At 39.7% G+C, this 16,049-nt stretch overlaps 1 protein-coding gene across 5 annotated transcripts in view; it reads right to left on the bottom strand.

The window, feature by feature from the left end:
- TBC1D5 (TBC1 domain family member 5) overlaps nt 1-15,745 on the bottom strand; it is a 540,677-nt gene extending 524,932 nt beyond the window's left edge. Inside the window, exon 1 of one of the 5 annotated variants that reach the window (XM_027086554.1) lies at nt 15,504-15,745. The gene's annotated coding sequence lies outside the window, so the exon portion shown is untranslated. The remainder of the gene's footprint in view (nt 1-15,503) is intronic. The other 4 variants (XM_027086556.1, XM_027086555.1, XM_027086553.1 and 1 more) reach the window with 4 other exon arrangements.
- Nucleotides 15,746-16,049: the final 304 nt, after the last annotated feature.

The raw sequence follows: 16,049 nt of genomic DNA, 5'->3' as shown, positions 1-16,049 counted from the left end.
GGATGCAGAACCCACCGACACATGGCCGACTGCAAGTAACTTGTGCATCTGTGGACTTCAATATCTGCTGGGGGTCCTGGAACCAATCCCTGATAGATACTGAGGGAGGGCTGCATTGAAGCGTTTTACGCTACAGTGTAAGAGAATCAGATGAGAGCTTAAAAAGATCATCAGGCTACAGGGACACCAATGAGACAACCTTACAGAAACATAAGCAAGAGTTGATGATCTAGACATCCAAAGATGATATACCAGAGTAGAAGCAGTGGGGATAAACAGACATTGGATTAAAGAGGTAGAATCCACAGAGCATGATGCCTTTATGTGAGGACTTGGGAAAAGGGAATAAAGTGTGTCTGCCAGGTTTCTGGCTTTGAACAACTAGAGAGATGGAGGTGCCAACCAGTGAGATAATAAAGTTGGGAGGGGGAATAGGTTTTCTAAGAAAAGATGGTAAATTCAGTTGCACACATACTGAAATTGAGCTTTCTGTGGGCCACCCAAAAGTGGAGTTATCCAACAGGCAGTCGGATCCCCAGGTCTAAAGCCCAGGGAAGAAATCGGTTGGAGACCTAAGATAACAGACTCTTCCGAAGCCTGTTCCCTCTTTGTAACACTAATCTCTCACTGTATCCTCTGGAGTCCTCAACCACCCAGCTACAACTCTACAAATCGTCTCGCAATTTGTCTTTATAAAGTATGTCTCTCTCATTTTGTTAATGCTTCCAAAACAGTGGTTTTATTTTATGAGGAAACCTAAGTTTAATCAATGTCTTGCCACACCCTTTGCATGACAGGATGCTTGGTGGCCACTGGTCAGGGTATTTTGCAGTAGTTTTAGTGACAATAAGGAAGGAAATCAGAGGGACTGCTCAGGACTACTTCCCACACTACTGCATCTGTATTCCGGATCAAAGTAAAAAGGAGGTAGGGGAGTTACCTTATGAAAGAAAGAAAGAAAGAAAACAAGGTATATCTGGAGAATTAAATAAGAAGCCAGAAAATCATTAAAAAGGGCAAAATCGAAGAAGTCCAGAAAGATAATCAGAAAGGGGGCCAGAGAAGGAAGAGCTGGCATATCAGGCACTTCCCCATCCCTGTCTCTCCCATTCCACCCCACCTTCGCTGCCTCCTGGTCTACTGATCACTTCCCAAAGGCCTCCACTACACTCAATTTTGAAAATCACAGGCTTTGGGTTAGAGAACTTTAAGTGGACCATAGAAGGACCATAGCTTGAAAAGAAAACTCACCATGAGTAGAACATTATACCACCTGACCAGAAAAAGAAACTCATGATGCTTGATACTCCAAGAAGCCAACACGATGCACAATTTGATCTCTCTACAAAAATGGCTAGCTTCAGATGGTATGCTTATCTACCTGGAAAAGGTAAGAGAATCAACTGAAAAGCTGTGATGATAGAGTCAGAAAGTGACTGGTTACAAAATAAATACACACAAAACATCAACAGCTTTTCTATTTACCAGAAATTGTCTGGTAGCAAAAATACACATACACATACACACACACACACACACACACACACACACACACACAGAGGAAAATCCTATTCACAACAATAAAAAATAAAATACTGTGTGACTGACTAGAAGACCAAATGACAAATCTTCTGATATCTATGGAGAAAGAATAGGTCATTCATTAAGGAGTATTGAGAAAACTAGCTGATCAAAAACCTTAGAATTTTTTAGGGACTTCCCTGGTGGCACAGTGGGTGAGACTCTGAGCTCCCAATGCAGGGGGCCTGGGTTTGATCCCTGGTCAGGGAACTAGATCCCACATGCATGCCTCAACTAAGAGTTTGCATACCACAACTGAGAAGCCGGCAAGCCACAACTAAGGACCCCACATGCCGCAACTAAGGAGAACACATGCTGCAACTAAGGAGACTGTAACTGCAACTAAAGAGCCACCGGCTGCAACTAAGTAGCCCACTGGCCCCAACTAAGGAGCAGGCGAGCCACAACTAAGAAGCATGCAAGCCACAACTAAGACCCAGCACAACCAAAATAAATTAATTAATTTAATTTAATTTTTAAAAAGCTTAGAATTTTTTGTACCACTTCACACTATGCCACTCAACATGTTCTGGAATAACTGCAAACCCAAAGTTTTAAATTTAAACTATGAAAATGGTTGAAAATATAAAATAATAGCTATATAACCATAAGGTAGGAAAAGCTCTACGAGATAAATAAAAGAAGAGCAAGATCTAACTACATAAAATGTTAAAAACTGTAAGAAAACAAAAAAGGGGAACAGGGATAAAGTCACATATACCCAAATAAAGCTATTAAAATAAAGAAAGATAAGATAATACCCAATAACAATAGGTACAGGGCCTCTCAAACAGTTTTGTAGTAAAGGGTAAAGTGGTACAACCTTCCTTGTGGGCAATTTAGCCAAATGTAACAAAACTGTTAAATTATCTTTTGACCTGCTAATTCCACTCACCACAGTTTTTCCTAAATTAACAATAATGCACAGGCACAAAGGGACATGAGCTATCAATACAATAATATTCAGTGTATCACTTCTCATCAGAAAGATTGAGAGAAATCTAGGTGTCCAAGGATGGAGGACTACTTATAGCCCATTCATACAATGAAATAGTATGGAGTGACCAAAAAGTATGCGGAAAAGTAGTAACAGAAGTAACATAAAATATTAAATGAAAAATAAATGCAAGCAACAAAATAGCAAGAATCACTTTTAGTTAAAAAAGACAGAGCTTCCCTGGTGGTGCAGTGGTTAAGAATCCACCTGCCAATGCAGGGGACACGGGTTCGAGCCCTAGTCCAGGAAGACCCCACATGCCGTGGAGCAACTAAGCCCGTGCGCCACAACTACTGAGCCTGTGCTCTAGAGCCCACAAGCCACAACTACTGAGCCCGCGTGCCACAACTACTGAAGCCCATGCACCTAGAGACCATGCTCCACAAGAGAAGCCACTGCAATGAGAAGCCCGCACACCGCAACAAGGAGTAGCCCCCACTCGCCGCAACTAGAGAAAGCCCACACAGCAATGAAGACACAACACAGCCAAAATAATAAAATAATTAATTTTTAAAAAATTAGGTATTATTTACATATACACATGTTTAGCTGTGTATAGCTACAATTTACATACACACAACACAGGATAAATAAATTAAAATTAACTCTAAATTAGTTAAGAGAAATGCAGATTGGAGAAGGGAGGCAATTTATCCCAATCCTCCCCACACCGTACACACTGACCTATCAAAATGAGCATTCTTACCCCAAGATTCTTGGACTTCATGAAGAAAAAGAAGTCTAGTTTAATGAATGCAGCAGACAAAAACCGACATAGTGGTACCATCTGCCCATCTCCTATAAAATCCACCTTCACCCCCAAATCCTACAAGGGATCCAGGGCAATCAATCCACTATCCCACCCCAAGATGGCAAGAGATACAGTGTTAGTAACTCCTCTTGGATTCCTGCAACAACTCCAAAGGTAGCATTCTGGGAAACTCTCAAGGGGTTGATTCTGATCCCCACTGGTTATCAGCAAACAAAATGCTTGCCTCTGCAGCCAGAGCCTGTGAGTTGGGCTCAGTCTTCATCCCAACTCCATCAGAGGGCGGGTGCATCTCCCCCAAGGTGGTCATATCAGAAGTGGGAGCTTACTTCTCACTGATCTAATTATTCTGAAGACCCCACTATTTGGAAGTGGAGACCTCATTACTTTAGGTTCAACCTTTTCATCTTACTTAGGGACAAAACTTTTAGTAACACTAAAACATAAAACATTCCCGCTAACCAACATTTGTAACTTGGCTTTCTAAACTAGTACTTGTACTACAAACCTGACTTTATTTTCAGCCTCTCCAAGCACAATAACCCTGAAGAGAACTTTAAGAACTATCCAACAGTCCACGTGATTATTTTTGATAATTCATTTTTATAAAATTTCCACAATAAGCATTACTTTTTGTAATAGGAAAAAAAAACACCTTTTTTCTAATGGCTATCTAGATTATCATACTGTGATTATTTGACCTAAGATATTCACCCATGGCAGCATTTTCTTTAGACAGATATACCACAACTAGTTTATCATAATTATCATATATAACTAAATCCAATCAAATTTAAAAAGTAAATCATTCTTCTAAATATAGACTTCATGACCCATAAAAAGGTCAAGATAAGCATTCTTGTCAATACAAATTTATGAAAATTTGCAATCCTCTGTAATGACTATTTCAAATCTCTTTTGTTTCAAAAAAAAGTTGTCCAATAACCAACTTTCCTGGGCAATTGAGTTAAAAAAATAATAAATCTGAAATTATTAAATATTTTCATTGAGTCAGCCACAGATACAACATGCATCACAGAACAATGACTGAATGATATTATCTTTAGATGTTTTTCATCTAAACTAATGGACATTTAATGAGCACCTACTGCATGCCAGGCCCTATAGATGCTAAAGATACCAAATGCTAACACACAGATCCTATATTCCAGTTCTCTGTCTACTCAAGGAGACAGGCACTATGATGAATATAAATACTAAAAAATATATATACACACACAGACACACAGACCTCAATCCCTTATCTCCAACTCCAAAAATCCAAAAAGCTCTAAAACCTAAAAATTACTTTCTAAGCTGTCAGAGAAACATGGTCTAACTAATGTAAGGTTTTTTATAGTCTTTTTTATTCTATTTAGTGTGAAGATGTGTAATTTCGCTGGGAACATTAATGTGTCTGATTATGGGGTGACTGCTCCTACCCACAGGAGGTTTCATGATATGCAGCATATGCACCATATTAATTTTCTAAATTCCAAAACCTTTTTACTTCTGAGACACATATGCCACCATGGGTTTCAGATAAGGAACTACAGACCAAGTTTGGAGGATGCAAAGAAAGATGAATTATTTCAAGGAGAAACAAGTCAGTGGAGGAAGGTAAAAGTTATGATCAGAGAAGCCTCCAGAGAAAGGTTATCTTGTTCTGGGCTTCATAACACTACACTTGAAAATTTTAAACTAATCCTTTTATACCACCACCAAAGACATCTTTTATTGTTTCTACAGCCTTACTTCCTTGTTTTGAAAGATCTGAGCTGCCAAACCATATTTATTCATATTTAAATCTCCAAAGGGATAAAATCATTACTATACCAATCTTGTATTTTCATCCAAAAGAGCACAAACTTTGTTTTCTTGGCCCTACAGCCTTATACCAAATAAATGTACGATTTCCATTAAGTTCAGTCAAATATAGTCAGTCTTGAATATGTGGATATGATCAACCACTGCAGATTATCATAGCAGAACATAATATCTAATACTTAGATGGTAGCATTAGCTATGTACCAGATACTATCTAAGTATTGTATGTATATATACAGTCAGCCCTCCATATACTCTGGTTTCACATCTGCAGATTCAATCAATCATGAATCAAAGATATTCAGGGGAAAAAAAATAAAATTCCAGAAAGTCCACAAAAACAAAACTTGAATTTGCCAGGCTCCGGCAACCATTTACATAGTACTTACATTGCATTAGGTATTATAAGTAATCTAGAGATGATCTAAAGTATGCTTAAGGATGTGTGTATACTATATGCAAATATTACGCCATCTTCTATAAGGGACTTGAGCATCCACAGATTTTGGTATCCACAGGGGTCCTGGAACAAATCCCCTGCCAATACCAAGGGACAATTGTTTATCTACATGTACGTCATATATATATATATATATATATATATATATATATATATACACAGATATATATATATATACACACACACACACATATATATACACACACACGTGTGTGCATGTAACATTTACATATAACATAATAAGAACAGCATAGGTATAATACATATATTACATGTGTTTATGTGTATATACACACGTATACATACACATATAATCATTTAATCCTCAAAACAACTTTGTGAGGTAGTTTCTATTACTATCCTCATTTTAAAGATGAGAAAAGTGAGGCACTGTGAGGCTAAGTAACTGGCCAGCATGGCAGTATGAGACATCACAGTAAAGAACAAGCATGCAGAAAACATTTACAACACAAATTTGCTGTTATACTGACCTCCTTCTCAAACTTACTATTATCCCAGTTAATAGAAAATTAATGCCACTGGAATTAGCCTCTGGCCCTCCCCCATCTCCTTCCCCTCCCACAACTGCCCCCATTCACAACCTTTCAGTTCTCAAGTTCTAGTACACAAACTGTATAGCACTGCCATTTTAATGATCTGTCCATGTTAAGAGAAATGTTTTAGACCAGGTATACAAGCACCATTCCTCAGACTGGGCTGATGTGGGACAAAGTTTTCAGTGGTCTGAGACAGAAAGCGGTGGGGGACAGACGACATATATATTTTTATGAAACACAAATTATTCAACTTAAAATACCATTCTTCATTCTAAGGCTGTCATTCTTACCTTCTCAGAATTAAATATGATAATGATGACCAATGTTTAGTTTCTTATTGTCGTTACTAGCCAAATAAAAAGTCAGTAACCCAGTCAATCCCCCTCAAAATCCTAAATGTTAGAATAACAAACTTAAATAAATCTACCATATATGCATAGAGGGGAGGGGAGATAGTCATAGGCAAGAAATGAAGACCTCAAAACCTGCAGGTTCAAAAGGAAACAGACACCACTTTCACTTTTAACAGTGACATACAAACTTAGAGACCAGTCCAGCAAACAAGTGCAAACAAAATAAACCACTGCAAATTTCAATGTCTTATTCAGAAAAGATTACAATCATTGAGGCAATTCTTCATTTTGAAGTGGGATAAAATGGGGGAAATTAATAAAAAAAAAAGAATGACAAATTTGAATTTTAAAATGAAAGTCAAGCTCATAATTCTCAACAGTACTAGGAAAAGGGGATTTAAAAGAGTATCATTCATTTATTTTCTTCCAAAACACAACAAAGAGAAGACTCTTAAAAGCATGGACTCTAGAGTCAGCCAGAATCCCAGCTCTGTGCTGGCATGTGACTTTTACCCTCTCTGCTTCAGTTTCCTTCAAGGTTGGTGTGAGGATTAAATGAATTAAGATACATAAAGTGCTTAGAACAGTGCCTGGCACTTAGTAAGTGCTTCAAAAGTACTGTCATACACGAATCCGCCCACAGGTGGGCTGGCACTAGCCCCAGGACCTGGACTCACCCACCACTGGATGGGCACCAACCGCACCCAGCAGCAGGCCAACATCAGCTTCAGGACAACCCAGAAGCCACAGACAGATGTGTCAGCAACCACCCCCAGCCCAGCAGGCAGACACCAGCTCTAGGACCCCCAAGGCCCTGCAGCCAGAGAACCTGGAACCTGGCTCCATTCATCAGCAGCCCGGGACTAGTCCCAGGAGCCCCTGGGCCCCAACCCCACCCATCAGCAGGTTGACCCAAGCTCCAAGACACCCTGGACCCCTCAGCCAGCCACCCTGCAATCCAGCTTCACTCACCAGGGCCAACAGCAGCCCTGAAACACCTCAGACACCACAGCTAGCCATGTCAGGGACTGGCCCTGCCCACCAGCAAACAGACTCTAGTGCTAGGACCCCTTGGACCTACACCCACCCCAGAACCCAGCTCTGCCCACCTACCAATCAGCACTAGCTGCAGGACCCCCCAGGAACCCACCTCCAGCTGTCTCATGACCCAGCCCCACCAACGAGACCAGAGGCCAGCCATACCTACCAGACCACCAATAGCAGTCAGCCTGCCACAACAGAAGGACCCACACAGCCCACACAGGTGGCCCCTAGAACATATAGTTCTGGTGACTAGAGGGGAGTGCACTGCTGGGAAACACAGGATGTCTCCTACAAAAGACCTCTTCTCCAAGATCATGAAATGTAACCAACCTACCAGATACACAGAAATAAAAATAGCAAACTAGGCAAAATAAGATGACAGCAGAATATATTCCGAACAAAGGAACAAAATAAAACCCCAGAAGAAAAACTAACTGAAGTGGGGATAAGCAACCTACCCAATAAAAGTTCAAAGTAGTGATCATAAAGATGATCAAATAACTCCGGATAAGACTAAATAAACAGAATGAGAAGTTACAAGTTTTTAACAAAGAGTTGGAAAATATAAAGAAGAACCAAACAGAGATGAAGAATACAATAACTGAAATAAAAAATACACTAGAAGGAATCAACAGTAGACTAAATGATACAGAGAAACAGATCAGTGAGCTAGAAGACAGAGTAGTGGAAATCATTGAAGCTGAACAGAAAAAAGAGAAAATAAAAAGAAGTGAGGACAGTTTAAGAGACCTCTGGGACAACATCAAGTGTACTAACATTCACATTAAAGGGGTCCCAGATGGAGAAGAGAGAAAGGGGCAAATAACATATTTGAAAACATAATAGCCAAAAACTTCTCTAACCTGGGAAAGGAAACAGACATCCAGGTCCAGGAAGCACAGAGAATCCTAAGCAGCATCAACCCAAAGAGGATCAAACCAAGACACACTGTATCTAAAATGGCAAAAATTAAAAATCAAGAGAGAATATTAAAAGCAGCAAGGAAAAAGCAACAAGTTACATATGAGAAAAATCTGATAAGGCTATAAGCTGACTTTTCAGCAGAAATATTGCAGGCTGGGAAGAAGTGGCACAATATAAACAGTTAAAATGATGAAAGGAAAAAACCTACCATCAACACTCTTCCTGCCAAAGCTTTCATTCAGATTTGATGGAGAGATCAAAAGTCTTACAGGTAAGCAAAAGCTAAAGGAGCTCAACCTCACTAAACTGGCTTTACAAGAAATGTTAAAAGGACTTGTCTAAGTGAAAAATAAAGGGCCACAACTAGAAATATGAAAATTACAAAAGGAACACTCATTGGTAAAGGCAAATATACAGTAGTCAATCAACCACTTATAAAGCTAGTAGAAAAGTAAAAGGACAAAACTTGTAAAAACATTCACAACAAATAGTTAAGGGATACACAAAACAAACAGATGTAAAATATGATGTCAAAAACGGTAAACTGGGGGAAGGGGTTAAAAATGCACAGTTGTTAAAACACATTTGAACCTAAAAGATCATCAACTTAAAACAATCATAACTATACAGATATACAGATACAGATATATATGATGAACATATATCTATATATACACACACATATACCTCATGTTAATCACAAACCAAAAATCTATACTAAATACACATGCAAAAAAGAGAAAAGAATCCAAAAATAACACTAAAGATAGTCACCAAATCAAAAGGAGAAAAAAGGAACAAATAAATTATGAAAATAACCAGAAAACAATTACAAAACGGCAGTAAGTACACACCTATCAATAATTACTTTAAATGTAAATGGACTAAATGCTCCAATCAAAAGACAAAGTGTGGCTGAGTGGATACAAAATAAGACCCATATATATGTTACCTAAAAAGAGACTCACTTCAGATGTAAAGACACACACAGACTAAAAGTTAGGGGGATGAAAAAAGGTACTCCATGCAAATGGAAACCAGAAATAAAAAAGAAGTTACAAATGACACCACAGAAATAAAAAGGATCATAAGAGATTACTATGAACAACTGTACACCAATAAATGGACAACCTAGAAGAAATGGGCAAATTCTTAGAAATGTACAATCTCCCAAGACTGAACCAAGAAGAAACAGAAAATATGAACAGACCAATTAGCAGTAATGAAGTTGAATCGGTAATTTTAAAAACTTCCAACAAACAAAAGTCCAAGGACCAGATGGCTTCACAGATTAATTCTTCCAAAAACTCAGAGAAGAGTTAACACCTATACTTCTCAAACTATTCCAAAAAATTGCAGAGGAAGGAACACTTCCAAACCCATTCTATGAAGCCAGCATCACTCTGATACCAAAGTCAGACAAAGATATACAAAAAAAGAAAATTACAGACCAATATCACTGATGAACATACATGCAAAAATCCTCAACAAAATATTAGCAAATCAAATCCAACAATACATTAAAAGGACCATACACCAGGATCAAGAGGAATTTCTTCCAGGAATGCAAAGATGGTTCAATATCTGCAAATCCATTAATGTGATATGCCACATTAACAAACTGAAGTACAAAAATCATACAATCATCTCAATAGGTCCAGAAAAGGCTTGTGACAAAATTCAGCATCCATTTATGATAAAAGGTCTCAGAAAAGTGGGTAGAGAGGGAACATATGTCAACATAATAAAGGCCATATATGACAAGCCCACAGCCAACATCACACTCCACAGTGAAGAAAGCATTTCCTCTAAGATCAGGAACAAGACAAGGATGCCCACTTTCAACACTTTCATTCAACATAGTACTGGAACTTTTATTCAACGTAGCATTGTAAGTCCTAGCCACAACAATCAGACAAGAAAAACAAAATAAAAGGAATCCAAATTAGAAAGGAAAATGTAAAACTGTCACTGTCTGCAGATGACATGACACTATCCTTAGAAAATCCTAAAGATGCCGCCAAAGAACTACTAGAACTCATCAAGGATTTGGTAAAGTTGCAAAATACAAAATTAATATACAGAAATCTACTGCATTTCTATATATTAACAAACTATCAGAAAGAAAAATTAAGTAATAAATTAATCACATTTATAATCACATCAAAAAGAATAAAATATCTAGGAATAAACCTAAGGAGGTAAGAAATCTAGACTCAGAAAACTATCAGATACTGATGAAAGAAACCAAAGACAACACAGATGGACATACTGTGTTCATGGACTGGAGGAAGTAATATTGTTAAAATGGCCATGCTACCCAAGGCAACCTGCAGATTCAATGCAATCCCTATCAAAATACCAGGGGCATTTTTCACAGAACTAGAATAATTCTAATATTTGGATGGAAACATTAAAAAAACCCAAATAGCCAAAATAATCTTGAGAAAGAAGAACAGAGCTGGAGGTATCACGCTCCCTGATTTCAAACTATATTACTAAGCTACATTAATCAAAACAGGACAGTACTGTCACAAAAACAGACACAAACATTAATGGAACAAAACAAAACAAAATAAAGAAATGAACCCATACTTACATGAGCAATTAATCTACAACAAAGGAGGCAAGAATATACAATGGGGAAAAGACAGCCTCTTCAATAAATGATGTTGGGGAAACTGAACAGCTACATGCAAAAGAATCAAGCTGGACTACTCTCTCACACCATGCAGAAAAATACATTCAAAATGGATTAATGACTTAAACGTAAGACCTGAAACCATAAAACTTCTTAAAGAACACCCAAGTAGTAAGCTCTTTGACATCAGTCTTAGTAATATTTTTTTGGATATGTCTCCTCAGGCAAAGAAAACAAAAGTAAAAATTAACAAATGGGACTACATCAAACTTAAAAACTTTTGCACAGCAATGGAAATGATTAATAAAATGAAAAGGCTGCCTACTGAATGGGAGAAGCTATTTCCAAATCATGTATCTGATAAAGGGTTAATATCAAAAATATAAAAAGAACCCATACAATTCAACATCAAAAAACAAACAACCTGATTGAAAACTGTGCAGAGGATCTCAACAGACATTCTTCCAAAGAATATATAGCCAACAGGCAAATGAAAAGATACTCAACATCACTAATCATCAGGGAAATGCAAAACAAAACCACATTGAGATATCACCTCACACCTGTCAGAATACCTATTATCAACAAGACAACAAATAACAAGTGTTGGTGAGGATGTGGAAAAAAGGGGAACCCTTGTGCACTATTGGTGGGAATGTGAATCAGTGCAGCCACTATGGAAAACAGTATTGAGAGTTCTCAAAAAATTAAAAATAAAATTACCAAAGTTCCAGCAATGCCACTCCTGGGTATTTATATGAAGAAAACAAAAACACTAATTAGAAAAACTAGATGCACCTCTACATTTATTGCAACATTATTTACAATAGCCAAGATATGGAAGCATCCTAAGTGCCCATCAATAGATGAATGGATAAAGAAGATGTGGAGTGTGTGTGTGTATATACATACACACACACACACACACACACATATACACAAAATGCAATATTACTCAGCCATAAAAAAGAATGAAATCTTTCCATTTGCAACAACATGGATGGACCTATAAGGTATTATGCTAAGTGAAATGAGTCAGAGAGAGAAAGACAAATACCATATGATTTCACTTATGTGTGAAACCTAAAAAACAAATGAACAAACATAACAAAATCAAAACAGTTATATTTACAGAGAACAAATAGGTGGTTGCGAGAGAGGTGGGAGGAGGAATGAAATAGGTGAGGGGGATTAAAAGGTACAAATTTCTAGTTGCAAAATAAATGAATCACAGGTATAACATGTACAGTGTGTGGAATATAGTCGATAACTATGTAATAGCTTTGTAGGATGATAAATTTTAACTAGATGTTGTGTAATAGGAAATAACAATGTTGTGGGTCAATTATACTTCAAAAACTAACTCATAGAAAAAGAGATCAGGACCTAGAGACTATCATACAGAATGAAGTAAGTCAGAAAGAGAAAAACAAATACCATATGCTAACACACATATATGGAATCAAAAAAAAAAAACAACAATGGTTCTGAAGAACCTAGGGTCAGGACAGGAATAAAGACGCAGACGTAGAGGACATGGGGAGGGGGAAGGGTAAACTGGGATGAAGTGAGAGAGTGGCATGGACATATACACACTACCAAATGTAAAATAGCTAGCTAGTGGGAAGCAGCCACATAGCACAGGGAGATCAGCTCGGTGCTCTGTGACCACCTAGAGGGGTGGGATAGGGAGGGTGGGAGGGAGGGAGACACAAGAGGGAAGAGATATGGGGATTATGTATACATATAGCTGATTCACTTTGTTATACAGCAGAAACTAACACACCATTGTAAATCAATTATACTCCAATAAAGATGTTAAATAAATAAATACATAAATAAATAGAAAAAGAGATCAAATTTGCGGTTAACAGAGCCAGGGGTGGAGGGAGGGGGAGTTGGATGAAGGCAGATGAAAGGTACAAACTTTCAGTTATGAGATAAATAAGTACAAGGGATATAACGTACAACATGATAAACATAATTAACACTGTTTTACATTGCATATGAAAGTTAAGAGTTGTTAAAAAGTTGTTAAATCCTAAGAGTTCTCATCACAAGGCAAAAAATTTTTTTCTATTTCTTTAATATCTATATGAGATAATGGATGTTCACTAAACTTATCATAATAATCATTTCATGATGTAAGCCAAATCATTATGCTCCACACCTTAAACTTACATAGAGTGCTATACATCAATTATATCTCAAACTGGAAGAAAAAAAGTACTGTCATAATATTAACATGAAAAACAATGGTGAAGAACTAGAATGAAGACTATAAAAATTACGGTGCTAAAAATAGTTGATGTTCTACTGCCATAAACTTTTTCAAAACTTAAGCACAACCACTTTTATGTATATAAAGTATGAATATATGAAGTTACGTGTGACACTTTTCAACTTACTTTTTTTAAACGTAAACTTTTCAATTTACATTTTTTAAAATTTAGGGAAAAAATCGACAGGTGGAGACCCTATATTGTTTACAAGTTTGCTTCCAAGGCTCAGGAATGCACTACTCAACTGAGGCTGCATTTGAACGGGTGACAGAAAGAGCAACACACTCAATACGTTCACCAATAAAAGAAACTTTCAAGAGTATGATGCATAGCATTTATGTTGATAAAAATCCAACTACCCATTGCTGAGCAAGTCCTTCAATTAGAAGTACACCAAGCTTCCATGGAATATTCGCAGGCCAAGTGATGTAGGCACCACACAGCGTGCACACGTGATACCTGCACTCTTCCTAGTTGAGGGAGTTCTCCCAGTTCCGCTATCACCTCCCCTGGGACCTGGACTTGGCTTACTCTGCATAAGGGATTTCCCTTAGGCAAGCTCTCTCAGTTCATCCTGCCATGTGTCTCTTATCTCAAGCCACCTCTACACCAAACGTGAATTATTAAAACGCACTTGTTCATTGATACACTTTATTTCTTGGCAAACAAGTAATCTACATCCTTGCTACTCAAGAACGGTTCCTCCTCCAGCCGCAGGTAGGAGCTTATAAGAAATAAAGAATACCAAGTTGCATCACAGATCTACTGAATCACAATTTGCATATTTAAACAGGAGCCCCAGGGGATTCCTAGGCACACTGAAGTTTGAGAAGAACTGCTCTACAGGACTGTACTGCAGATAGCTGTAAAAATTAAAAATGCTCGTTTACAACTGAATTTAGAGATAAGATGTGAAAACTACCAAGACGTAGAATCAGAAAAGCTCCTTAAGAATATTAACCAACACATAAATGAATTTATCACTGATATCAAAGGTGCTCAAAGGTTTACTTTCAACGGTGTAATAGCGCACGCTCATAATATATAGGGACTACATAATCATATATTGGGGCTATATTTTGTGGTACAAAGAATACAAAAGAATGACTGGGTCTAGAAATTTCAGCGCAATCCGGCCCAAAGGTGTGCAACCTGCATTCTAAAATTTGGGGAGTCAGAATTCGATGGTGACAAGTGAAACTCTTTCCGGATAATTATTCAGAAAAAAATCTAAAAGATGTGAATTTTAAACATAAATCATATCCTGGAAGTAAAACTACTTAATAGCTACTGAACAAACTCTAGGTCACTTGTAGAATCAGGAAACTGTTTTGGAGGTTGGTGCTCCTTTTTCCAAGAAACGGCAGGGGCGGGGGGAGGCGGTGAGCCGTTAAAAAAAAAAAAAAAATCAACGTTCATCCTCTGCAAAGTTTTCTCATAGCCTGAAAGGCCTCAACTTGCATGTTCCTACAGGTGAAAAAACTGAAGTCGTACTCAAACAAGGTCACGTTTCCATCTTGAAAAGTGAAAGGCTTTTTTCTCTTCTCAAGGCTGCACTTTAAAACATTTGGGGATTCCGGGTCCTTTGGCTTCCGGCCCGCAAAGGAAGCGTGCTGCCCGGGGCTGAAAGGAACAGGGAAATCTACCAAGTAGGAAGTGGAGCCCGGGTCCGGCCACCAGGCTCTGCCTTCTCGTTGCAGGGGGCCCTGCGGCCGGGACCCCTGCGGCCGGGACCCCAAAGGGCAGGCAGGCAGGCAGCAGGCTGGGGAACAGCCCCCCCGGCCCCGCCGCCCCGGAGCGAAAGAGCCTACTCTCCCGCCACCCAGCCCCCGCCCTCCCGGGATGCGCACACGCGGAGGGCGCTGCGAGTCCCCGTCCGTGGCGGCGGCGGCGGCGGCACCACAGGCCTGCCAGGGAGGCGGCGGCGGAGCAAGGGGAGGCGGGACTCGTCCTGAGAGGCTGAGGGGAGACCGGGGCGGGAGCGTCTGCATGTGGGGGCTGCACTGGAGGAAGGCGGAGGCGCTCAGGGGGCCCGGGCTGCTTTACGATTATCATTATTTTGTTTTACCTGTGGCGCAGGAGGGCTCCCCAGCTCCTACTCCCTGAATCCTCCTCCTCCTCCCCTCCTCTTTCTCTCTCCCTCAGTCTCTGCTGGGCGCTCGTGGTGCCGGCCGGGCCGGACCCGACCAGAGAGAGAACAGGCCGGGAGGGGGTGGCGGCGGCGGTGACCAGCGGCCACGTGACCACGCCCGCGCCGTAACGGCGGCCGCCTCCTACCTCGCGCCCTCCCCGCGCTCCACCTCTAATAACCCCGCGGCTCGCGCGCCCAGGACGCTGGTGCGCAGGCGCCCGCCGGGGCCCGGAGACTGCGCGGGCGCGACGCGCTTGCTCTCGGGGCCGGGCCTGTGGGGCCCCGCGAGGCGCGAGGCGGAGAGGGAGCCGCGGGCCGAGCCCTCCTCCGCTGCCGCTAGAGCGCATGCGCAGGATGGCCTTTTTTTTTTTTTTTTTTTTTTTTTTTTTTTTTTTCTCCCCCCCTGTTCTTTTTTTCCCCTTTTTTTTTTTTCCTTTTCCTCCCCCCCCCCCCCCCCCCTGCCTGGCTGTCTCTGTCTCCTTC

This window comes from Aethalodelphis obliquidens, unplaced genomic scaffold, assembly GCF_003676395.1.
Source record: "Aethalodelphis obliquidens isolate GAN/ISIS:26980383/991018 unplaced genomic scaffold, ASM367639v1 scaffold56, whole genome shotgun sequence".
Taxonomy (NCBI): Eukaryota; Metazoa; Chordata; class Mammalia; order Artiodactyla; family Delphinidae; genus Aethalodelphis; species Aethalodelphis obliquidens.
This window is presented reverse-complemented; position numbering and strand designations above follow the sequence as displayed.